The following is a 27,303-nucleotide window of genomic DNA, read 5'->3' on the forward strand; positions in this document are numbered from 1 at the left end:
AATCAGCAAAGCTGAAAAAGCTGAAGTTTAACTGTGCTATGAAGACATACAACACCTTATGGAACTAACACCCCATATAGATGTCCTTTTCATTATAGGGGACTGGAATGCAAAAGTAGGAAGTCAAGAAACACCTGGAGCAACAGGCAAATTTGGCTTTAGAATACAGAATGAAGCAGGGCAAAAGCTAATAGAGTTTTGCCAAGAGAACGCACTGGTCATAGCAAACACCCTCTTCCAACAACACAAGAGAAGACTCTACACATGGACATCACCAGATAGTCAACACTGAAATCAGATTGATCATATTCTTTGCAGCCAAAGATGGAGAAGCTCTATACAGTCAACAAAAACAAAACCAGGAGCTGACTGTGGATCAGATCATGAACTCCTTATTACCAAATTCAGACTCAAATTGAAGAAAGTAGTGAAAACTGCTAGACCATTCAGGTATGACCTAAATCAAATCCCTTATGATTATACAGTGGAAGTGAGAAATAGATTTAAGGGACTAGATCTGATAGATAGACTGCCTGATGAACTATGGACTGAGGTTCGTGACATTGTACAGGAGACAGGGATCAAGACCATCCCCATGGAAAAGAAAGGCAAAAAAGCAAAACGGCTGTCTGGGGAGGCCTTACAAATAGCTGTGAAAAGAAGAGAGGTGAAAAACAAAGGAGAAAAGGAAAGATATAAGCATCTGAATGCAGAGTTCCAAAGAATACCAAGAAGAGATAAGCCTTCCTCAGTGATCAATGCAAAGAAATAGAGGAAAATAACAGAATGGGAAAAACTAGAGATCTCTTCAAGGAAATTAGAGATAGCAAGGGAACATTTCAAGCAAAGATGGGCTCGATAAAGGATAGAAATGGTATGGACCTAACAGAAGCAGAAGATATTAAGAAGAGGTGGCAAGAATACACAGAAGAACTGTATAAAAAAGATCTTCAAGACCAAGATAATCATGATGGTGTGATCACTCACCTAGAGCCAGACATCCTGGAATGTAAAGTCAAGTGGGCCTTAGAAAGCATCACTACAAACAAAGCTAGTGGAGGTGATGGAATTCCAGTGGAGCTATTTCAAATCCTAAAAGATGATGCTATGAAAGTGCTGCACTCACTATGCCAGCAAGTTTGGAAAACTCAGCAGTGGCCACAGGACTGGAAAAGGACAGTTTTCATTCCAATCCCAAAGAAAGGCAATGCCAAAGAATGCTCAAACAACCGCACAATTGCACTCATCTCACACACTAGTAAAGTAATGCTCAAAATTCTCCAAGCCAGGCTTCAGCAATACATGAACTGTGAACTTGCAGATGTTCAGGCTGGTTTTCGAAAAGGCAGAGGAACCAGAGATCAAATTGCCAACATTCGCTGGATCATGGAAAAAGCAAGAGAGTTCCAGAAAAACATCTATTTCTGCTTTATTTTCTATGCCAAAGCCTTTGACTGTGTGGATCACAAGAAACTGTGGAAAATTCTGAAAGAGATAGGAATACCAGACCACCTAACCTGCCTCTTGAGAAACCTATATGCAGGTCAGGAAGCAACAGTTAGAACTAGACATGGAACAACAGACTGGTTCCAAATAGAAAAAAGAGTACATTGTCACTCTGCTGTATATTGTCACTCTGCTTATTTAACTTGTATGCAGAGTACATCATGAGAAATGCTGGACTGGAAGAAGCACCAGCTGGAATCAAGCTTGCCAGGAGAAATATCAATAACCTCAGATATGCAGATGACACCACCCTTATGGCAGAAAGTGAAGAGGAATTAAAAAGCCTCTTGATGGAAGTGAAAGAGGAGAGTGAAAATTTGGCTTAAAGCTCAACATTCAGAAAACGAAGAACATGGCATCCGGTCCCATCACTTCATGGGAAATTGATGGGAAACAGTGTCAGACTTTATTTTGGGGGGGCTCCAAAATCACTGCAGATGGTGACTGCAGCCATGAAATTAAAAGACGCTTACTCCTTGGAAGGAAAGTTATGACCAACCTAGATAGCATATTGAAAAACAGAGACATTACTTTGCCAACAAAAGTCCACCTAGTCAAGGCTGTGGTTTTTCCAGTGGTCATGTATGGATGTAAAAGTTGGACGGTGAAGAAAGCTGAGCACCAAAGAATTGATGCTTTTGATCTGTGGTGTTGGAGAAGACTCTTGAGAGTCCCTTGGACTGCAAGGAAATCCAACCAGTCCATTCTAAATGAGATCAGTCCTGGGATTTCTTTGGAGGGAATGATGCTAAAGCTGAAACTCCAGTACTTTGGCCACCTCATGAGAAGATACGACTCATTGGAAAAGACTCTGATCCTGGGAAGGATAGGGGGCAGGAGGAGAAGGGGACAACAGAGGATGCGATGGCTGGATGGCATCACCGACTCAATGCACATGATTTTGGGTGAACTCTGAGTGTTGGTGATGGACAGGGTGGCCTGGCGTGCTGCAATTCATGGGGTTGCAAAGAGTTGGACAAGACTGAGCAATGAACTGAACTGAACTGCATACATTGACGGAGATGATGGTGTCGTAAATTTTTGCCTGTGTTCAAATGCATCTAAACGTATACATTAAATTTGTGTGGTTCTTTGTATGTCAATTATACCTCAATATAGCTTTTCAAAAAAAGACAAAAACTGACCATCTTTCAGATTGCAGTTCAAATGTTGCTTCTTCAGGATATTCTACCTTGACCTCCCTAAACAGGTCAAACTCTATTTTAGAGCCCATGTGACTGTTCCTTACTTTTTAAAAAAAGCGTTTGTTGTAGCTGCAGTTTTATGATTTTTTTCTACTTGAGTCTGGTATTTTTTTTCTTTTACATGAGCTTGTATGATTATAGTCATTGCTGTTGTTCAGGTGCCCAGTCGTATCTGACTCTGCAACCCCATGCACAACAGCACACCAGGCATCCTTATCCCTCACCATCTCCCGAAATTTGCCCAAGTTCATGTCCATTGCATTGGTGTTGCCATCCAACCATCTTATCCTCTGACACCTTCTTCTCCTTCTGCCCTCAATCTTCCTGGCATCAGGGACTTTCCCAATGAATCAGCTGCTGTATCTAGTGACCAAAATACTGGAGCTTCAACTTCAGCATTAATCCTTCCAATGAGTATTCAGGGTTGATTTCCCATAGGATTGACTGGTTTGATCTCCTTGCTGTCCAAAGGACTCTCAGGAGTCTTCAGCACCAGAGTTCAAAGCCATTAATTCTTTGGCATTTTGCCTTCTTTATTGTCCAGCTCTCTCAACAATACATGACCACTGGGAAGACCATAGCATTGGCTATACGGACCTTTGTCAGCAGAATAGTCTCTTGTTTTCAACACACGATCTTGCTTTTCAACACACTATCTTGCTTTCCAACACACTATCTTGCTTTCCTATCAAGAAACAATCACCTTCTGATTTCATGACGGCAGTCACCATCCACAGTGATTTTAGACTCCAAGAAGAGGAAATATGTCACTATTTCCACCTTTTTTCCAGTGGTCATGTATGGATATGAGAGTTGGACTGTGAAGAAGGCTGAGCACTGAAGAACTGATGTGTTGGAGAAGACTTTTGAAAGTCCCTTGGACTGCAAGGAAATCCAACCAGTCCATTCTGAAGGAGATCAGCCCTGGGATTTCTTTGGAGGGAATGATGCTGAAGCTGAAACTCCAGTACTTTGGCCACCTCATGCGAAGAGTTGACTCATTGGAAAAGACTCTGATGCTGGGAGGGATCAGGGGCAGGAGGAGAAGGGGACGACAGAGAATGAGATGGCTGGATGGCATCACTGACTCAAAGGACATGAGTCTGAGTGAACTCCGGGATTTGGTGATGGACAAGGAGGCCTGGCGTGCTGTGATTCATGGGGTCACAAAGAGTCAGACACAACTGAGCGACTGAAATGAACTGAACTCAACTGACCCTTCTATTTGCTATGAAGTAATGGGGACTTGATGCCATGATCTTAGTTTTTATAATATTTAGTTTTAAGCTGGCTCTTTCACTCTCCTCCTTCACTCTCATCAAGAGGCTCTTTAGTTCCTCTTCTCTTGCTGCCGTTAAAGTGGTATTATCTCCATATCTGAGGTTGTTGATGTTTCTCCTGCCTATTTTGATTTGAGCTTATAACTCACCCAGCCTGTCATTTCTCATAATGTGCTCAGCATATAGTTTAAATAAACAGGGTGACAGCAGGCAGTCCTGTCATACTCCTTTCTCAATCCTGAACCAATCAGTTGTCCCATACAGGGTTCTAACTCTTGCTTCTTGACCCGCATACAGGTTTCTCATGAGACAGGTAAGATGGTCTGATATTCCCATTTCTTTAAGAACTTTCCACAGTTTGTTATGGTTCACACAGTCAAACACTTTAGCGTACTTGATGAAACAGAGATAGTTGTTGCTGTTGTTTTTCTTTCTGAAATTCCCTTCCTTTCTCTATTATCCAGCAAATGGTGGCAATTTGATCTCTGGTTCCTCTACCTTTTCTATACCCAGCTTGGACATCTGGAAGTTCTTGGTTTACATAATGCTGGGGCCTAGCATGCAAAATTTAAGCATAACCTTTCTAGCACGGGAGATAAGTGCAATTGTCCTATGGTTATAACATTCTTAATACTACTCTTCTTTGGAATTTGGATGCGGAATGACTTTTTCCAGTCCTGTGGCCACTGCTTGGTCTTCCAGATTTGCTGACATATTCAGTGCAACACTTTGATAGCATCATCCTTTAGGATTTTAAATAGCTCTACTGGAATTCTATCACATTCACTGGCTTTATTAACAGCAGTGCTTCCTAAGGCCCACTTGATTTGACACTCCAGAATGTCTGGCTCTGAGTGACTGACCACACCATCATGGTTATCCAATTCATTAAGATATTTTTGTATAGTTCTTCCATGTATTCTTTCCATCTCCTGACCTCTTCAGCACCTACTAGATCTCTGCTGTTTCTGTCTTTTATTGTGCCCATCTTTGGGCAAAATGTTCTTTGATATTTCCAATTTTCCTGAAGAGATCACTAATCTTTCCCTTCTGTTGTTTTCCTCTATTTTTATGCAGTGTTCCTTGAAGAAGGCCTTCTTGTCTCTCCTTGCTTTTCTTTGGAACTCTGTTTAGTTGGGTGTACCTTTCCCTTTCTCCTTTGCTTTTCATTTCACTTCTTTCTTCAACTATTTGTAAAGCCTCCTCAGATAACCACTTTGCCTTCTTGCTTTTCTTTTTATTTGAGGTTGTTTTGTTCACTGCCTCCTGCACAATATTATGGACTGCCATCCATAGTTCTTCAGGCACACTGTTTAGTAGATCTAATTCCCTGAATCTGTTCATCACCTCCACTGCATTTTCATAGCAGATTTGATTTAAGTCATACCTGGCTGGCCTGGTGATTTTCCCTGTTTCTTTAGTTTATGAATGAATTTTGCTATGAGAAGCTGATGATCTGAGCCACAGTCAGCAACATGTCTTGTTTTTGCTGACCATATAAGCTTCTCCATCCATGGCTACAAAAAATGTAATCAATTCGATTTTGGTATTGACCATTTGGTGATGTCCATGTGTAAAGTTGTCTCTTGTGTTGTTGAAAATGGTGTTTGCTATGACCAGTGCATTCTCTTGGCAGAATTCAGTTAGCCCTTGCTCTGCTCCTTTTTGTTCTTGAAGGCCAAACTTGCCTGTTACTCCAGGTATCTCTTGGCTTCCTACTTTTGCATTCCAATCCCCAATGGTGAATAGAACATCTTTTTTGGTGTTAGTTCTAGGAAGTCTTCTAGGTCCTCATAGACTGACCAAGTTCAGCTTCTTCAGCATCAGTGGCAGGGGCATAGATTTCAGTTACTGCGATGTTGGCTGGAGCCTTGGAAACAACCCGAGATCACTCCATCATTTTTTAGGTTGCACCCAAGTACTGCATTTCTGACTGTTTTGTTGACTATGAGGCCTACTCCATTTTTACTATGGGCTTTTTGCCCACAATAGTAGATATAATGGTCATCTGAATTAAATTCACCCATTCCCGTATAAATTTTCCACACCACAGAACATTATCACAATAAAAACTCAATATGGTCCTGAAACATTTTACATATTAATGCAAATTTCTTTATAAATGTGCAGGATAATTAAAAAGTAAAGATAATCTTGAATAGTGGTGTCAAAACCCGGGAGACGCATCTTTTGATGTCATATCTTTTTGTCTTTTTACACAGTTTATGAGGTTCTCACAGTAAATATACTGGGGTGGTTTGCCATTCCTTCCTCCAGTGTGTCACTTTCTGTCAGAACTCTCTGCTATGACCTGTCCATCTTGGGTGGTCCTACACAGCATGGCTCATAGCTTCACTGAGTTACACAAGCCCCTTCAGCATGACAAGGCAGTGACCCATAAAGGGGATATGAGTCATACATTTCTTTTTAAGAAATGAAGTGTAGTTGCTTTGCAATGTTGTGCTAGTTTAACACGTAGAATGGTGAGTCAGTATTCTTGCAGATTATAGTCCATTTCAAGTTCTTACAAAATCCACATTGCTTATCTATTTTATGCATAGTAGTTTGGGATATGTAATTTTTTAAGGGATGTCTATCTGCCCTTCTGTTTTATAAACTCTAACAAAACCAGGGACTTTATCTGGTTTTGCTCACTACACCTTATATCCAAAGTGTAGCACAGTACACTAGCATTTAATTAGTTGAAAAAAGGAATATTGAATGAAGGAATAAAGACATGATTAAAATTTTAATTTGAAAAAAATAAGAGACCAGATACTGAGGATTTCTTTGGTACAATCAATATTAGAAAGGATTTTGACCTGTGGTTGCTATGTAAACATTTAGGAACTTGTGTTGGAGATACCACTAGTCAAGATTATCTTTGCTTTTTAATTATACTGCACATTTATAGACAAATGTGCATTAGTATGTAAAATGTTTCAGATCCATGAGTTTTTATTGTGATAATGTTCAGAGAATTTAGGCCTAACCAAGGTTTATTTCCATGGTTCTATGTTACTTGAGATCAAGATATTGACCACCAGTGTCATGACTGAAAGTTAATCTTGTTTTCATTTGCTGTGGCTGCTTTCAGCTTCTTTTTTCTTTGCAAATGTTATATATTGTTCTTGTTTAGTCACTAAGTCATGTTTGACTCTTTTGCAATCCCAAGGACTGTAGCCTTCCAAGACTCCTCTGTCCATGGGATTTCCCAGGTAAGAATCCTGGAGTAGATTGTCATTTCCTTCTCTAGGAGATCTTCCAGACCCAGGGATCAAACCCACATCTCCTGCATTAGCGGACAGATTCTTTACCATTGAACCACTTGGAAATTGCCATATACAAAGTATTACTTCTCTGCAATAATGAGGAGATTGAAGCTGTTTCCATATTCACTATGAAGCTGAAGTTGAGATTCACAAAGAATCATCAATCAGTGTGTGCCACTGTGAATTAAAGATAACATATATTCAGAAAGTTGTGCTTTTCTTTCCTTAAAACTGTAGTGAAATAAGACCAGCAAAATGTGCATCCAACTAATAGATGAGAGGACATCTATGGACCTTACTCTAAGAAGTCCTCACAAAGTTGCCTAAAGAACTACAGTGGATAAATTATAAGCAAGGATAATTAACTAGAGAAACTATTTTATTTGGGTGGTTTCTATAAACAAGGAACTATAATTCTTAAACATTATTTTTCATTTTTGCTATTTCTTTAAGAAACCTAATGTGCCACAACATTATTTTAAGGTGTTTCTTAAAAGAATTGTTTTTAAAAGTGTTCTCATTATCAGAGTAATTGTAGATGTATTTCAAAATATAACTGATAATTTTTAAAGGCCTGAGTACTGACCTAAGAAACAATTGTATGAATTCTCTAGGGGGGAAGAGAGGACATCAATGAAAGTTGTATGATTTTTATATTTCTGTGCCATCAAATAAAGGTAAACATGTCTATTGTGCAGTTCTGCTGTTCAAACAGAAACTATTGGCCTCCTTGGCTCTAAATGAAAAGGCTGGTATTTTAAGTTGACTATTTTATTGTAAATTAATCCATCCTAATTTTTTTTAATTTAGTTGAATGTTTTATTGTTACATGTTCAAAAAATAAAAACTGGAAGTTCTTTGCTTAGTCATTAAAAAAAAAAAAAAACTACAGTGGAAAAGGATCAAAACAGCTAAGGATTTTGCTTGATTTTCCTGTGTTGATATTTGCTTGATTTTCCTGTGTTGATATTGTAGCAGTCATGACATCTGTTCAAGCACTTGGTTACTGAGCTAAAGTTAAGAGGAGATGAGCTTAAATTTTGTTTGTTAATGTCACTTAAAGTCAATCTAAGCAATTAAGCAGTTGTTTCTCACTCTCGTTATACATTCGAATCCCCTGGGGACCCTCAACAACCACTGATGCTGGACATTCGCCCTCAAGATTCTGATTTAGTTGATTTGGGATGTGACCTGGACCACAGGGGTTTTGAAAACTCGCCAGGTAATTCTAATGTACAGCCAAGTTGAAAACCATTGATATCACACAGTTCAGACTAAGAGGGACTTCACAGAGAAATCTGAAAAAGCAAGCTCCTCTCTGTATGATGCACATTTACTTTTGTATTTCTTCGTAACTGTTTTTCAAGGACTGTTCCCAAGACTAACAGCATAGATACTACGTGGTAACCTTGAGAGATGTAGAATCTCAGACCTACCAAATCAGAAGCTGGATTTTAATTTGCTTAGATGTTTAAAATGAACATTTATGAGAAATATATTTTTATAGCACATTTATTTTTATTTGCTCTTCTCCTTCCAGTGTTTTCCTAGACTGTTTGTCATCTGCTATTAAATGGACAACGGATCTCAAATGGATGGACATTTGTTTTTTCCAAAAATACCTGATCATTTATATTACATCCCCCAAATTGGAAGATACTAAGTCAGAAATTCATGTCCATTCTGCATATTCTGAATTTCTTTGAATATAAAGTTATACTTCTGATTATGAAAATATAATCTTTTATATGTAATTTCAAACAATTCCCACTAATTTTTATTAGGCATAATTCCCATGTTTGTGAGTATTATATCATACATTAAAGCATTTCAATATGTATTGCAAATTCTAGTCCATTTTTTGCAGAAAAATATTTCAGAAATTCAATGACTTTTTGTTCTGGAGACTGATATTTAAAAGATAAAATGTTTTGGAATGCTTCTATCTTGTTTTGAACTTTCAACAAAAAACATTCTCTAAGAGCTCAATGTTAACTGTGAATAATGTTTGGAACTTTCAGTTACCTTTCTGTTATAGAAATAGGGAAATTTGCATCTGTCTAAGTGGATGATTTTGGTATTTTAAGTCAATCCAGTAGTAGAATCATTGTGAGGCAGCTTTATCCAGCATTATGTTATAGTTTAATGGACCAGAAATACATTTACTACAGAAAAGAGTACTTCTCTCTTTTCCTGAATTAATTGTAGAACAGCTTCTTGTGTGCTGAATCAGCACTTGTTAGTACTGATCTCTAGCTAAATTGGCATTTCATCTACTCTATTCCCTTGCCTTGACAGAATACTGTGATTGTACTCCAATATGTGTGCTACAGTGACAAGAATGAGTTGGTTCATCATCAAGAATGATGATGTGTGTTGAATTCCCAACCATGTGGTTTTTTCACACATCTTGTGCATTTTGCAACAAATTGGTTCACTGCTAAGTTTCACTTTTTATAATGTAGTGCTAATGGAAATTATTTTTCTGCAATTCAAATTTGCCATACATGGTAAGGAGATGCAGGGACCTTTTGGAAAAGGGAAGCTTTGGGCAGTAATGGGAAACTTGATTTAACTTTCACGCTAAGCATTTTTCAGTTCAGTTCAGCCTCTCAGTCGTGTCCGACTCTTTGCGACCTCATGAATTGCAGCATGCCAGGTCTCCCTGTCCATCACCATCTCCCGGAGTTCACTCAGACTCACATCCATCGAGTCCGTGATGCCATCCAGCCATCTCATCCTCGGTTGTCCCCTTCTCCTCCTGCCCCCAATCCCTCCCAGCATCAGAGTCTTTTCCAATGAGTCAACTCTTTGCATGAGGTGGCCAAAGTACTGGAGCTTCAGCTTTAGCATCATTCCTTCCAAAGAAATCCCAGGGCTGATCTCCTTTAGAATGGACTAGTTGAATCTCCTTGCTGTCCAAGGGACCCTCAAGAGTCTTCTCCAACACCACAGTTCAAAAGCATCAATTCTTCGGCACTCAGCTTTCTTCACAGTCCAACTCTCACATCCATACATGACCACAGGAAAAACCATAGCCTTGACTAGACGGACCTTAGTCAGCAAAATAATGTCTCTGCTTTTGAATATGCTATCTAGGTTGCTCATAACTTTTCTTCCAAGGAGTAAACGTCTTTTAATTTCATGGCTGCAGTCACCATCTGCAGTGATTTTGGAGCCCAAAAAAATAAAGTCTGACACTGTTTCTACTGTTTCCCATCTATTTCCCATGAAATGATGGGACCGGATGCCATGATCTTCGTTTTCAGAATGTTGAGCTGTAAGCCAACTTTTTCACTCTCCTCTTTCACTTTCATCAAGAGGCTTTTTAGCTCCTCTTCAATTTCTGCCATAAGGATGGTATCATCTGCATATCTGAGGTTACTGATATTTCTCCTGGCAATCTTGATTCCAGCTTGTGTTTCTTCCAGCCCAGCGTTTCTCATTATGTACTCTGCATACAAGTTAAATAAGCAGGGTGACAATATACAGCCTTGACGTACTCCTTTTCCTATTTGGAACCAGTCTGTTGTTCCATGTCCAGTTCTAACTGCTGCTTCCTGACCTGCATACAGATTTCTCAAGAGGCAGGTCAGGTGGTCTGATATTCCCATCTCTTTCAGAATTTTCCACAGTTTATTATGATCCACTCAGAGGCTTTGGCATAGTCAATAAAGCAGAAATAGATGTTTTTCTGGAACTCTCTTGCTTTTTCCATGATCCAGCAGATGTTGGCAGTTTGATCTCTGGTTCCTCTGCCTTTTCTAAAACCAGCTTGAACATCAGGAAGTTCACGGTTCACGTATTGCTGAAGTCTGGCTTGGAGAATTTTGAGCATTACTTTACTAGCATGTGAGATGAGTGCAATTGTGTGGTAGTTTGAGCATTCTTTGGCATTGCCTTTCTTTGGAATTGGAATGAAAACTGACCTTTTCCAGTCCTGTAGCCACTGCTGAGTATTCCAAACTTGCTGGCATATTGAGTGCAGCACTTCCATAGCATCATCTTTCAGGATTTGAAACAGCTCAACTGAAATTCCATCACCTCCACTAGCTTTGTTTGTAGTGATGTTCTAAGGCCCACTTGACTTCACATTCCAGGATGTCTGGCTCTAGATTAGTGATCACATCATCATGATTATCTGGGTTGTGAAGATCTTTTTTGTACAGTTCTTCCATGTATGTGAAATAAAGTCATCAGGGACATGGTAAGATTGACTAGAGAACATGGATGTGAGGACTGAACCCCCTCATTAAAAGGAATTTTTCACATAACTCTTTAGCACGATTCTACATTCTTAACTCTCTATTATTTTCTGCCTATGTTATTACATGTTGGAAATTAAACTCTCATTTAGTTTCATGATGTGTGAAACATCATCTTCATGCTGCTCAGTCCTTTAACATCTCCCTTCTTTATCATGCTTTGAAACCTTCACTCTCTTCTGATTTCTACCCTTTAAGTCATGTGTGAATTCTTGCTCTCTGACCTCTTTGAATAGGTGATTCATTTGAATATTGTACCTAGGCTTTTAAATTTTTGCCATTCAATCTACCTAAAGCAGCTTGTTCAGTACAACTCCTAGAATCCCCCAGGCTAGAACTTCTTTACCTCAGTATTCCTATTAGTCTGAAAGAAGGAATTAGAAACAATCTGACCTCTATGGACTTTTGAACTTTTGCTTGTCTTCAAGTAATGGCCAAAGCTCAGGAAATAAAGCATTAACATTGATCTTAGAATAATCACCTTTTTATGTAGAGCTCTACCAGAAGTTTTAGGTCCCATTCCTGGACCTAGTGATATGAAACTCAGCAAGATGAACCAGTTTTCAGAGCCAGTCTAGGTCTCCTGAAAATGATAAGCAATGTGTATGATGCAAAGATGATTATGACTTCTGGGGTTTTAAGCTTCATCATGATTTAATAGCAAATCATTGTAAATTCACTGGACTTGATCTTCCCAATAAACATTCACTTTAAAGGAGAGAACTGTTTCTAAATGTTGTAGGTAGCCTCTGTTTTCTAGTTGCTAAAGTCTTAGTTTACTGTCTCACCCTGCCCCAGGCCAAACGTAGAGCTAGGAGCAGGAATTTAGGGTGCTCCCGTTCAAATGTGTGAACTTGGCGGCCCGCAAAGTCACATCTACTTGGAAACAGGCTCTGGAAGCAACAGTGGAGAAGGGAATTCTTACTATCACATCCAATGTGAGCTGGCCTAGAATAACACAGGATGCTTGGGGCTGGTACACTGGGATGACCTAGAGGGATGGTACGGGGAGAGAGGTGGGAGGGGGGTTCAGGATGGGGAACACATCTACACCCGTGGCAGATTCATGTTGATGTATGGCAAAACAAATACAATATTGTAAAGTAATTAGCCTCCAATTAAAATAAATAGTTATATTTTAAAAAAATAGAATAATTGTAGTGAGCCAAAAGCTCAGCCTCAGTTTCCACTAGGCTTACACCAACTGAAGCTCTTCATGTGGTCAGCAGGTACATCAGTGCCCATAATAACTGAACCTAAAAATTCAGAGTACCTGAGGGCAATTTTCATTTGTTTTAAATCTAACATTTAACTGAGCACTTACTGTGCCAGGTTCTGGCTTAGTCACTTTGCATATATTATCATATTTGACCTTAACAGTTAAACAGCTATGTTTGTTTTATCCTCTTTGCATATGAGGAGATTCGGGCTTAGAAATGTCACATAACCAATTAAAAGTTTATCTAGGTATGATCTGATAGAATTGGTATTTGATCTAATGGTTGTCTGACTTCAGAGGCCAAGTTCCCTGCCACTGTGTGATTCTATACACCAGAACAAGCTTGTGTGACCTCCTCTAAGATGGCATGCAGAAAAAGAGCTCAATTGGAAAAGCTTATAACAAAGTATTTCAGTTGTCTACTAGAGCATGTTTAAAACATTGAAGACTACTGGCAGTGATTTCTGGTGACAGTAAACCGTCTCCTCTGCTGTAGATCCTTAGTCACATTTGCATGTTAACTTGAGAGGCTGTTTCCCATCCTTTCATCCTTTACGTGTTCCTAAAAAGTTGTTCATCCTAATCTCCAACATATCTGGCTCAAATATTGGCAAGACTGCCCTAGTGATCTTTGGCACTTCATTGAATATAGCACATTATATCTTCTGTGTTGACCTACCAAACTCTGTAATTCCATTTATCAGTAAGATGTTATCTTACCACATGCTATCAAGATATCAGACATCTAACTTCAGTTATTCTGCTTTTGGCATTCGGAACCCATTATCAGTGATTAATGATGGGAAGTATACCAAGTGGGCACTTGATGATGAATAGGCTTGGGGTAATAGCATGGAATTTCTATAGTAAGGTTTACTCATTATTTCTCACTGTGCCTCTATTCAAGAAACTTACTTTTAAAGAAATTCAAGCTTTTGTTCAAGCTTTTTATTTTATTGATACCTCTTCAACCTGTTAGTATATGGGAAACTATTGCTTGGTCAGAAGTTATTTCCATTGTGCAAAGAGGAGACAAATTGTGAACTACTGGGTAAGATGACGTACATCTATGACTTTTCACTGCAATGCTCTGCAACCAAATAGAGGCTCTCTCTCTCTCTTTTTTTTTAATACAGGCACAAGTACTGTTCACACACGCAGACAGCTGAAGGTTTCCTGGTCTCCACCACATATTCTCTCTTTATTTAGGGGAGAGAGCACAAGCATCTGGTACATCTATCATAGCTCTCTTCTTGTATCCATGAGAGTGATAGCTAATCAGTTGTAGTACTGTCTCACTCTGAACTTGGCTCTAACCTCTCATTCTTCACCATCTCACATTCTTCATCAATTGCTTCTAACAAATGATAGGCATTAGCATGTAAGATGAAAACTCCTTGCAATTGCTTGCCACTTTAGATTGATGGCCTAGATTTATCTCCTTGCCTTGGTCTTTATTTCCGTTTTGCTATGTCAGTCTAGCTCTACTGTTTCATTTACTGCAGCTCAATCTCTTCCCTCCAGACTCCTGCTATACTCTTCATAAAGTGGATTTCAGTGGTCAGTCCCTTCTCTCCCAATTATCTGGTAACCACATATAGTCAGAGATCTGGTAAACACATGTCTCCCGGACTAAATAGATTTTATAGTAAAACATCACTTTCATCAACTCATAATGTGAATAAAACTATAAATAAAATGAAAGAGAAGAAAAAGTATTTCGTGAATTTAGGATAAAAGCAAAATAAAAGTGAACATCAAAGCTAATCAAGAGAAAAATGCATGAGAATGTCATGATGGGCTATTGTTAATGTGTCATTTCTTTTATTCGTAAAATAATAATATATATTATAATTAGTCCCTCACCCAAAATAATCTTCCATTAAAAATAAACTTTTCCCCAAGTAACTTTATTCCCTCTCTATATCACTGGAAGAAATGGTTAGGAAAGAGTATAAAGACTGAAGTAATAAAAAAAATTCAATTCCCTTTCATAAATTACTCTCTGATTATTTTCACTAAGCTTGCCTCAAATAAATAGGCTCAGATATTTTATCAAAATCTCACTATGCATGTAGGCCCCCCAAAACCTATCTTACCTAAACTTGCCCTAATATTACTTGTTTTCATAGATACAAAGGAAATCAAGAGAAGTCTTTCACTGAATCTTTTGATATGTTTTTTTAGGACTGAAATTTCCTTAGAAAAAAGATAATATCTCAATGATGTTTCATGTCTTGGCTGTTTGGGCAAAAGGTCAAATGGTGAACTATTTTCTTGTGATTTTTGAGAAGTATGTATTGTTGTGTACTCCTCCTGTCAGATTCCTTCCATTTCAATGAGTCTAATTTATGCATTAGAAAATATTTCTCAAAATGAGGTTCAAAACCATTCAGACCAAATTGATTGGATCTTAGACTTTAGACAAGTGAAAATTTGCCTGAAAGAAACACTGTAAAAATATATGCCTATTTCAAATCTAATGGCTATCATTTATATAAACAGATATGTTATCTATCAAGTATTGACAGAAATTTAGTATAAATCATTTTATTTCATTAAGTGTCTTTAAAAATGGTATACATAGATTACGATTTAGGTTACAGGAACTCAAGCTTTTTGGTTTCATTCTATAATTTTATGATCTGTAAACAAAGACTGACTTTGATCAAATCTCAGAATCTTAGAAGTGTCAGATGAAGGCTACTCCTTAATCACTTGATTAAATTATTAAAGAAATAGTTCAGTTCAGTCGCTCAGTCATGTCCAACTCTTTGCATCCCCATGAACTGCAGCAAGCCAGGCCTCCCTGTCCATCACCAACTCCCGGAGTTCACCCAGACTCATGTCCATCAAGTCAGTGATGCCATCCAGCCATCTCATCCTCGGTTGTCCCCTTCTCCTCCTGCCCCCAATCCCTCCCAGCATCAGAGTCTTTTCCAATGAGTCAACTCTTTGCATGAGGTGGCCAAAGTACTGGAGTTTCAGCTTTAGCATCATTCCTTCCAAAGAAATCCCAGGGCTGATCTCCTTCAGAATGGACTGGTTGGTTCTCCTTGCAGTCCAAGGGACTCTCAAGAGTCTTCTCCAACAACACAGTTCAAAAGCATCAATTCTTTGGTGCTCAGCCTTCTTCACAGTCCAACTCTCACATCCATACATGACTACTGGAAAACCATAGCCTTGATTAGACGGACCTTAGTCGGCAAAGTAATGTGTCTGCTTTTGAATATACTATTTAGGTTGCTCATAACTTTTCTTCCAAGGAGTAAGCGTCTTTTAATTTCATGGCTGCAATCACCATCTGCAGTGATTTTGGAGCCCCCCAAAATAAAGTCTGACACTCTTTCCACTGTTTCCCCATCTATTTCCCATGAAGTGATGAGACAAGATGCCATGATCTTCGTTTCCTGAATGTTGAGCTTGGAGCCAATTTTTTCTCTCTCCTCTTTCACTTTCATCAAGAGGCTTTTTGGTTCCTCTTCACTTTCTGCCATAAGGGTGGTATCATCTGCATATCTGAGGTTATTGATATTTCTCCCAGCAATCTTGATTCCAGCTTGTGTTTCTTCCAGCCCAGCGTTTCTCATGATGTACTCTGTATATAAGTTAAATAAGCAGGGTGACAATATACAGCCTTGACGTACTCCTTTTCCTACCTTTTGGAACCAGTGTGTTGTTCCATGTCCAGTTCTAACTGTTGCTTCCTGATCTGCATCTCTTTAATCACAAAAGAAACACATTGCTCATTAAGAAGTAAAAGAAGGCAAAAATGAGATTGAGAAGTAGACTACATTTTCTTGTGGCAGTAACAATTTTAACAGATTAAAACTGCATTGTATAAATCTACTACTTGTATCGTGCCAAGGAGGTAATGTTTGTGTATGTGTGTGTTCATGTTCTGTATTACTCAGTTACATTAAAGCTCTAATTGAGCCTATTTACAGGATCCTTTGTTCTTTGTCTTTGTTGTTGTTGTTGTTGCAATCTCTGTTCTTTTCATACGTATGTTTGTGGAAAAAGAACAGTAATTTCCAAAGAAGTGAAAAATAATATAATGGCTCTTAGTAACCTAAACTTGCCCACTTTTTTCTGCTCTGTCTGCCTATTAGGATTATAACAATGTTAAAGTGTAACCCATTAAGAAACCAAGGTGTCTTTCAGTAGATGAATGGATAGATAAACTGTGGTACTTCCAAACAATGGAATATTATTTTAGCAGTGAAAAATGAGCTAAAGATCCATGACAAAACATGGAGGAATCTTAAATGCATATCATTAAATGAGAGAAGCCAGTCCTCAGTGGGTGCATACTGTGTGATTCCAACTATAGCACGATCTGAAAAGGGCAAAACTCTGCAGACAGTAAGAAGATGAGAGGTTGCCAGAGGTCTGAAGGAGCAACAGATGAATAGAGCATAGAGTATTTTTAGAGCAGTGAAACTATTCTGCATGATATGACAGTGGTAGATTATCATCATTATACTTTTGTCCAGAACTACAGAATATACACTAAGCATGAATCTGAATGTAAACTGTGGATTTTGAGTGATAATGATGTATCAGCCTAGGTTCATCAGTTGTAGCAGCTGTACCTTTCTTGTGGGTTATATTTATAGTGGGGAAGGGGTGGAGTGCACATGTGGGATCAGGGAAAAATAGTGAAACTCTCTGTACTTTCTGCTCAGTTTTTCTGGGAACCTAAAACTGTTCTAAAAAATGAAGTGTATAAGAAAAAATACATAATTAGTTAATGTTATTATACCTAGGAAGACTGGGCATAGTTACAGTGATCATGTTTTTATTTTTTTTATTTATTTTTTTTTTACAGTGTCATGAACTTTATTTTTTTTTTTTTTTAGTTTTTATTTTTAAATTTTAAAATCTTTAATTCTTACATGCATTCCCAAACATGAACCCCCCTCCCACCTCCCTCCCCATAACATCTTTCTGGGTCATCCCCATGCACCAGCCCCAAGCATGCTGCATCCTGCGTCAGACATAGACTGGCGATTCAATTCACATGATAGTATACATGTTAGAATGCCATTCTCCCAAATCATCCCACCCTCTCCCTCTCCCTCTGAGTCCAAAAGTCCGTTATACACATCTGTGTCTCTTTCCCTGTCTTGCATACAGGGTCGTCATTGCCATCTTCCTAAATTCCATATATATGTGTTAGTATACTGTATTGGTGTTTTTCTTTCTGGCTTACTTCACTCTGTATAATCGGCTCCAGTTTCATCCATCTCATCAGAACTGATTCAAATGAATTCTTTTAACGGCTGAGTAATACTCCATTGTGTATATGTACCACAGCTTGCTTATCCATTCATCTGCTGATGGACATCTAGGTTGTTTCCATGTCCTGGCTATTATAAACAGTGCTGCGATGAACATTGGGGTACATGTGTCTCTTTCAATTCTGGTTTCCTCGGTGTGTATGCCCAGAAGTGGGATTGCTGGGTCATAAGGTAGTTCTATTTGCAATTTTTTAAGGAATCTCCACTGTTCTCCATAGTGGCTGTACTAGTTTGCATTCCCACCAGCAGTGTAGGAGGGTTCCCTTTTCTCCACACCCTCTCCAGCATTTATTGCTTGCAGATTTTTGGATCGCAGCCATTCTGACTGGTGTGAAGTGGTACCTCATTGTGGTTTTGATTTGCATTTCTCTAATAATGAGTGATGTTGAGCATCTTTTCATGTGTTTGTTAGCCATCCATATGTCTTCTTTGGAGAAATGTCTATTTAGTTCTTTGGCCCATTTTTTGATTGGGTCGTTTATTTTTCTGGAGTTGAGCTGCAGAAGTTGCTTGTATATTTTTGAGATTAGTTGTTTGTCAGTTGCTTCATTTGCTATTATTTTCTCCCATTCAGAAGGCTGTCTTTTCACCTTGCTTATATTTTCCTTTGTTGTGCAGAAGCTTTTAATTTTAATTAGATCCCATTTGTTTATTTTTGCTTTTATTTCCAGAATTCTGGGAGGTGGATCATAGAGGATCCTGCTGTGATTTATGTCTGAGAGTGTTTTGCCTATGTTCTCCTCTAGGAGTTTTATAGTTTCTGATCTTACATTTAGATCTTTAATCCATTTTGAGTTTATTTTTGTGTGCGGTGTTAGAAAGTGATCTAGTTTCATTCTTTTACAAGTGGTTGACCAGTTTTCCCAGCACCACTTGTTAAAGAGATTGTCTTTACTCCATTGTATATTCTTGCCTCCTTTGTCAAAGATAAGGTGTCCATATGTGTGTGGATTTATCTCTGGGCTTTCTATTTTGTTCCATTGATCTATATGTCTGTCTTTGTGCCAGTACCATACTGTCTTGATGACTGTGGCTTTGTAGTAGAGCCTGAAGTCAGGCAAGTTGATTCCTCCAGTTCCATTCTTCTTTCTCAAGATTGCTTTGGCTATTCGAGGTTTTTGTATTTCCATACAAATCTTGAAATTATTTGTTCTAGTTCTGTGAAAAATGTGCCTGGTAGCTTGATAGGGATTTTTGGCCACAGCAATCAGAGCAGAAAAAGAAATAAAAGGAATCCAAATTGGAAAGAAGAAGTAAAACTCTCACTGTTTGCAGATGACATGATCCTCTACATGGAAAACCCTAAAGACTCCACCAGAAAATTACTAGAGCTCATCAATGAATATAGTAAAGTTGCAGGATATAAAATCAACACACAGAAATCCCTTGCATTCCTATACACGAATAATGAGAAAGTAGAAAAGAAATTAAGGAAACAATTCCATTCACCATTGCAACGAAAAGAATAAAATACTTAGGAATATATCTACCTAAAGAAACTAAAGACCTATATATAGAAAACTATAAAACACTGATGAAAGAAATCAAAGAGGACACTAATAGATGGAGAAATATACCATGTTCATGATCATGTTTTTAGAAACAATTATCTGGAAATGTGGCTCATCAAAGAATTATTTCCTCATTTGTGAATTTGCCTATGGACAAAAATAAACATTGACATTGTTAATGACTTCATCAGCCATTTATACAGAAATAAACACTTTATTTCAAAAATTAGGTACACATCTATATAGAGTTATAAATCAGTTATCACAAAATTTCTATTATTATTTCATAATTCATATGCTACAAATATTGTCTTACTATTATCTGAAGAGCTCAATTTGTCCAAAACTATTAGGCTTATAGTTTTCAATTTGTATTTGTATTTCAGTTGTATTTTCTAGAGAGACTTTATAGTCTCAATGGCCATTGCGTTTTCTAATTCATCCAAACTGTATAGGCTTTAAATTTCCATGATTGTACTTGGTAGTGAATTTTTCATTATCAGTGAGGTGAAACTTCATGCTAACGAATAAAACACTTTAAAAGTTTCTAATATTTTTATCTATAGATGAATCTTTGACATCATTGGTTATCAGGTTCTCAAAAGCTATCATTAAAGAAATTATAAATATTTTCATGTGACAGTATACAATAGTCAGTTCATATGCACATGATATGAAAAGACATATTTTGTTCATGTTATTCAATTAAGAATTTCTCCTCCATATACCCACACTATATCCATCCAAGATTATTAATTGTTTACAATCAGATTTTATATCCTAAATATTAGTGTGTTCTGTGGGGCTTAGATGTTAATAGATAGCATATGGAAATATTTTGTCATCAAATACATCTAGCAAGTGCTGAGTAAGCTAGGTTTCTTTTTTCCAAAGTTTTTCAAATCTTTAATTTGCTAATGTGCAAGATGAGTTTCCAGGCCAGAGTAGGACAGTGTATTTTACCTCAGGGTCATTTTGTTTTTTAAAAGAACATCCTGCAAGATGAATATACCATGAGGCACCTGGGAAAATATTTTTATTCTTCTAAATCATAATACAAGAAGAATAGTTCCTAAATCACTTTTTTTTTTTTTTACTGATTTGTTCTACATTTCTGTTTTATGAATTCTGAACCATAATAGAAACTTAGCTTATGAAACATGACCTGTATTATACCCTAATGTTTCTGGAAATTTTCACAAGAGTTGGCATTCTCAACTGTCAAAAGTGAATTCACAGAAGGTGAAACATTATTAACATTCTCTCAGGAAGAAATCGTAACTTCAGAAATGATGTCCAATTCAACATAATTGATTTGCCCTGTCCTTCTACTAAAGGGGGATTTTAGCATCATCATCAATACCCCCAAAGCCTTAAAAGTGTAAATTTATGATAATTTCCAACTGGAAGAATAGAAGATGCATTATTAATCCTATTATGGAGTATTCTATCTTATCTTTTCCACTCCAATTTTGGAAAGAATAATTCTGAAGTTCAACTATTAAAGTTTGTCTACAATGTGATGTTATCAACCATATGTGAGAGGGAAATAGGAAAATTTAAATGAGTGATCAAAGTGTCTAGAAACTATCAATACTTTTCATTACCACCAGTACCAAGCTGAACTGACCTAGTGATAACCTCAGTGAGGACACATTGCTGCTGCTGCTGCTGCTGCTGCTAAGTTGCTTCAGTTATGTCCAACTCTGTGTGACCCCATAGACAGCAGCCCACCAGGCTCCCCCATCCCTGGGATTCTCCAGGCAAGAACACTGAAATGGGTTGCCATTTCCTTTTCCAATGCATGAAAGTGAAAGTGAATTCACTCAGTCCTGTCCAACCCTTAGCTACCCCATGGACTGCAGCCCATCAGGCTCCTCTGTCCATGGGATTTTCCAGGCAAGAGTACTGGAGTGGGGTGCCAGAGGACACACTAGCATACCATAAAGAAAGAAGATTATATTTTAGTAAGTTTGGGAATGAGTCCCTCAAATTTCTATTTTTAACCAGATCCTTGATGGATCCTTATGTAGCCAGGCTTGTGCCTTCTTAATTAATGTGCATTTGGAGCCATTGATGTAGAGTGTGAAAGCCCAAAGAGCCAGAAATGAGCAGCACTATTCTATCAGTAACTAGAGAAGAGAACATGAATCCAGTGAACATGGATACAGTTAACAAGAAAATCATAATCTCTGTAGGCTGGGAATAATCAATCAAGTTGCCAGAGAACTCACTTCTCCTTGTTTTTATTAAAGCCTTAAATTTACTAATTCAGTATACTAAATTGTCATATAATAGGAAAGTTTCATCCTGCTTGTCACACAAGCACTATGATTTAGTACTTTTAGTTAAAGTCATATTATTTATTATAGTTTAATAAACTTGATTGGCTTTATTCATCAACTCTAGGCCTGTCAACAATAGAACTCTGCACAACCAGACCCTAACTCCAGTTTATAACAAATCCAGCAAGAAAATGACACCTTGGGGTAGATGTTGGATTTTCTCCTGCTTAGTCATGAGGGGAGGAGAAATTTCAGCCCCTCACCATATCTTAATGCTTTGCCTGCCACCCTCTCCTAAATATCTCACTGCCCCTTGAGTTCCCTGAAAAGCACAATAAGATGAGGAAATTTGAGGAAAACGTAATTGGAAAAAAATGATTTCTATTAATTGAGCAGTTATTATTATTATGTCATGGTGGTTTAGTTGCTAAGTTGTGTCCGACTCTTGCAACTCCATGAACTGTAGCGTGGGTCCTTCATGCATGGGATTCTCCAGGCAAGAATACTGGAGTGGGTTGCCATTTCCTTCTCCAGAGGATCTTCCCGACCCAGGAATCAAATGTAATTCTCTTATACTGCAGGCAGATTCTTTACTGACTGAGCTACAAGGTTCTTTCCTAATCATTGTTTAGACAAGTTCAGTTCAGCTAAGTTCAGTCGCTCAGTCGTGTCCGACTCTTTGCGACCCCATGAATCGCAGCACGCCAGGCCTCCCTGTCCATCACCAACTCCCGGAGTTCACTCAGACTCACGTCCATCGAGTCAGTGATGCCATCCAGCCATCTCATCCTCTGTCGTCCCCTTCTTCTCCTGCCCCCAATCCCTCCAGGCATCAAAGTCTTTTCCAATGAGTCAACTCTTTGCATGAGGTGGCCAAAGTACTGGAGTTTCAGTTTTAGCATCATTCCCTCCAAAAAAAAAATCCCAAGGCTAATCTCCTTCAGAATGGACTGGTTGGATATCCTTGCAGTCCAAGGGACTCTCAAGAGTCTTCTCCAACAACACAGTTCAAAAGCATCAATTCTTCGGCGCTCAGCCTTCTTCACAGTCCAACTCTCACATTCATATATGACCACTGGAAAACCATAGCCTTGACTAGACGGACCTTAGTCGGCAAAGTAATGTGTCTGCTTTTGAATATACTATCTAGGTTGCTCATAACTTTTCTTCCAAGGAGTAAGCGTCTTTTAATTTCATGGCTGTAGTCACCATCTGCAGTGATTTTGGAGCCTAAAAATTAAAGTCTGACACTCTTTCCACTGTTTCCCCATCTATTTCCCATGAAGTGATGGGACTAGATGCCATGATCTTCGTTTTCTGAATGTTGAGCTTGGAGCCAACTTTTTCACTCTCCTCTTTCACTTTCATCAAGAGGCTTTTAGGCTCCTCTTCACTTTCTGCCATAAGGGTGGTGTCATCTGCATATCTGAGGTGATTGATATTTCTCCTGGCAATCTTGATTCCAGCTTGTGCTTCTTCCAGTCCAGTGTTTCTCATGATGTACTCTGCATAGAAGTTAAATAAGCAGGGTGACAATATACAGTCTTGACGTACTCCTTTTCCTATTTGGAACCAGTCTGTTGTTCCATGTCCAGTTCTAACTGTTGCTTCCTGGCTTGCATACAGATTTCTCAACAGGCAGGTCAGGTGGTCTAGTATTCCCATCTCTCTCAGGATTTTCCACAGTTTATTGTGATCCATACAGTCAAAGGCTTTGGCATAGTCAATAAAGCAGAAATAGGTGTGTTTCTGGAACTCTCTTGCTTTTTCCATGATCCATCAGATGTTGGCAATTTGATCTCTGGTTCCTCTGCCTTTTCTAAAACCAGCTTGAACATCAGGAAGTTCACAGTTCACGTATTGCTGAAGTCTGGCTTGGAGAATTTTGAGCATTACTTTACTAGCATGTGAGATGAGTGCAATTGTGTGGTAGTTTGAGCATTCTTTGGTATTGCCTTTCTTTGGGATTGGAATGAAAACTGAGCTTTTCCAGTCCTGTGGCTACTGCTGAGTTTTCCAAACTTGCTGGCATATTGAGTGCAGCACTTTGACAGCATCATCTTTCAGGATTTGAAATAGCTCAACTGGAATTCCATCACCCCTACTAGTCTGTTCGTAGTGATGCTTTTAAGGCCCACTTGACTTCACATTCCAGGATGTCTGGCTCTAGGTGAGTGATCACACCATCATGATTATCCAGGTCATGAAGATCTTTTTTGTACAGTTCTTCTGTGTATTCTTGCCATCTCTTCTTAATATCTTCTGCTTCTGTTAGGTCCAGACCATTTCTATCCTTTATCGAGCCCATCTTTGCATGAAATGTTCCCTTGGTATGTCTAATTTTCTTGAAAAGATCTCTAGTTTTTCCCATTCTCTTCTTTTCCTCTATTTCTTTGCATTGATTGCAGACAAAACTTGCCCTATTTCCTCTTTGTAGCTGTACATGAGCACTGAAGGATATAGAATGCAGTAAAAAGTGGCATATGTTATCAATTTTGACATTGCCTTCTTGTATTAGCTCCTGAGCCAACTTATTGATCCTGAGTAACAAAACAGATGAGTTTGCTTTTAAATCTTAAGAGCCTTCTCTGGAAGTCTCTAATATTTCACAGAGAACATCACAAGCTGTGATGGACCTCCAAAGCCCTATTACAATTCACTTTCTCATTTCTGTTGCCCTCTTCCACTTTCTCCATATCTACTGCTAAGTCTCATTTCCACAGTCTATTGCCATAGATTGTCTGTATTAAAAAAAAAAAAAAAAACACGTTAGAAATGTCAAACATAATGAAAGAATGGGGAAAAACATGGCCAACTTGGCCTTGAAATTCCTGGGAGTCTCACATTCATAAAGCACACCAGTTTCGCAAATTCATCAACTAAACTTTGAAATGAAGGAACTACAGTCTATTGGCTCTTGTCTCTGGGCAATTCTATCTCTTCGTTTTCTGCTCATTTACCACACCGAGATATTTCACTTCAAAATACAATAGTGAACATTTAGAGAGTTTCATATATTTCTGTAAGACAAACCATCCAAATCAAGTTTTAACCTTTAAAATTTTAGTTGGAAAATAGAATCAGTAACTTGAGAGAATATTTTAGGGCACATATTTAGTTTCTGTTGATGTATTATTAAATTTCCATGAAAAGCTTTTATCTCATAAAAGATAGGCTAAATATGCTGTTTGTTGTCATTGTTTAGTCACCAAGTTGTGTCCGACTCTTTGCGACCCCATGGACTGTAACCTTCCAGGCTCCTCTGTCCGTGGGATTTCCCAGGCAAGAATACTAGAGTGGGTTGCCATTTCTTTCTCCAGGGGATCTTCCCAACCCAGGGACTGAATCCATGTCTCCTCAATTGCAGGCAGGTTCAGATGTGTGCGTGCTCAGTCACTCAGTTATTTCCGACTCTGAAACGCCATGGACTGTAGCCCACCAGCCTCTCCTGTCCATAGAATTTTTCAGGCAAGAATACTGGAGCAACTGGGTTACCATTTCCTACTCCAAGGCATTTTCCTGACCCAGGGATCAAACTCTCACCTCTTGTGTCTCCTTCGTTGTCAGGTGGATTCTTTACCACTAGCCGCCTGGAAAGTATGCTTACTATCCACCAAACATTCTGCTTTATATTTCTCTCTTGTCATGATCCGATAATGAATAAACACGGGAGCATTCGATCACATGGGGGCATTTGAACTTTTGGAGAAGGAAATGGTAACCCACTCCAGTATTCTTGCCTGGAGTTCCCATGGACAGTGGAGCCTGGTGGGCTACAGTCTTTGGTGTCACAAGAATCGGACATGACTTAGTGTCTAAAACACCACTATATGTATAGGTTTTGCTCCAATTCTGTCATTTTGTCATAAAATAGAGTGAATAATGGAGTTAAGAATATCATTAAAGAAAAAAATTTTGCTAGAATGTATCTGAAAGGAAGAAAATGAAATAGCAGTAATCTGAAGGAAAGAATTCTGATAACTGTACCCTGCTATCACTGCATAAAGACCATCTCTTCATACTTAATGTTTTTAGAAATGTAAAACAAATGCAAAACCAAAGAAAAGACCACTCTGCATAATTTATTTTTAGCTTGTAAATGACTTGAGAATACTAATTTTTTCACTTAAATATCAATTAAGCATACATTAACCACAAACTTCTGTGAGTTACTACACATTGAACTAAATATGTATTATCCCATTAAGTTAAGTTAAGTTAGTTAAATAGCTCAGTCATGTCTGACTTTTTGTGACCCCGTGAACTGTAGCCCACCAGGCTCTTCCATCCACGGGATTCTCCAGGCAACAATACTGGAGTGGGTGGCCATTTCCTTACCAATGTTAAATGAGTACTTACAATATTTCCTTTAAAGGTAAGAAAATCAAAGATTCCCTTTTCTGCCCAGCTGTAATAGATGAGGCCTGATAGAATATTTTCCTTCCGGAATCCATGCTTTTTACTGTGTAACATCTTTCAGTTATATTGTAAAGTCGGCATGAAAATAGTTCATTTATTCATCAAACATTCGTTAATTATTCCCCAAAGCTTAATGCCACACTGGATAATTTTAGGGAATCACAAAATAGAATAAGGACCTATTTCCAAGATATTTAGAAAAATAGAAGCAACAGTGAAATATGAGCAAGTAGGTGCCTATTTTACTTACCAGTGACAACAACTGCCTTTGATATCTTTCTGGTGATTGTTTCCCAGAATGTTGTTAAGAGATTCATCTCATATCTCTTGACTTACCTCTAATTTTTCTAGTTTTGGTGGCAATAACCAAGCGCAGTACTTGTTATTCAGGGTGGCTAAATGACTTGAGAGGAATGATATTTTCTTCAAACAACTCTAAACTTTTGTGGTTTAACACAACACAAATTTCTTTCTGTGCCACAAGTACTTTTACCCTATTGCTAATTTAATAGGTTTTATTAACAGAAAATAATACCTAAAATGAAGATCAAAAATTTGTCTTCCAGCATGTCTATGGGCATGAAGAAATCCTGGGTTTCTCATCTGTAAAAAGCCCATACAACCTCAGTTCTAATGTCTCATATCCTGTAGTCCTCTGATACTTCACTTCTTCCATGATCTGAGCAGGTGTGGAGAAAAGTTTGCATCTGTGTTCCGCCTTTCATAGTTCCTTAAAATGCATTCTAAACAGGTTCGGAAATCTTCAGGAATCCTCTTTTATCTCTGTCTCTGAGAAAGTGACAACCCTGTCCAGGGATACTATGTGTGAGGTGCTCATTCATTATTTCAAAAGTATGTGTTCTGCAATGTACTAAGAATTAACGCTGAAGAGATTTCACACACACACACACTCACTTCTCTTTATAAGCGATACTTTCCCATTACCACTCCCAGTCCTAATGGCACCTCCACTTAGAACCTTCTGTGAGCCACAGACCCGGCAACAGCAGGGTCTAGGTCGTGTCTCTAGATTTTCTA

This window comes from Ovis aries, chromosome 3 (assembly GCF_016772045.2).
Source record: "Ovis aries strain OAR_USU_Benz2616 breed Rambouillet chromosome 3, ARS-UI_Ramb_v3.0, whole genome shotgun sequence".
Classification (NCBI taxonomy): Eukaryota; Metazoa; Chordata; class Mammalia; order Artiodactyla; family Bovidae; genus Ovis; species Ovis aries.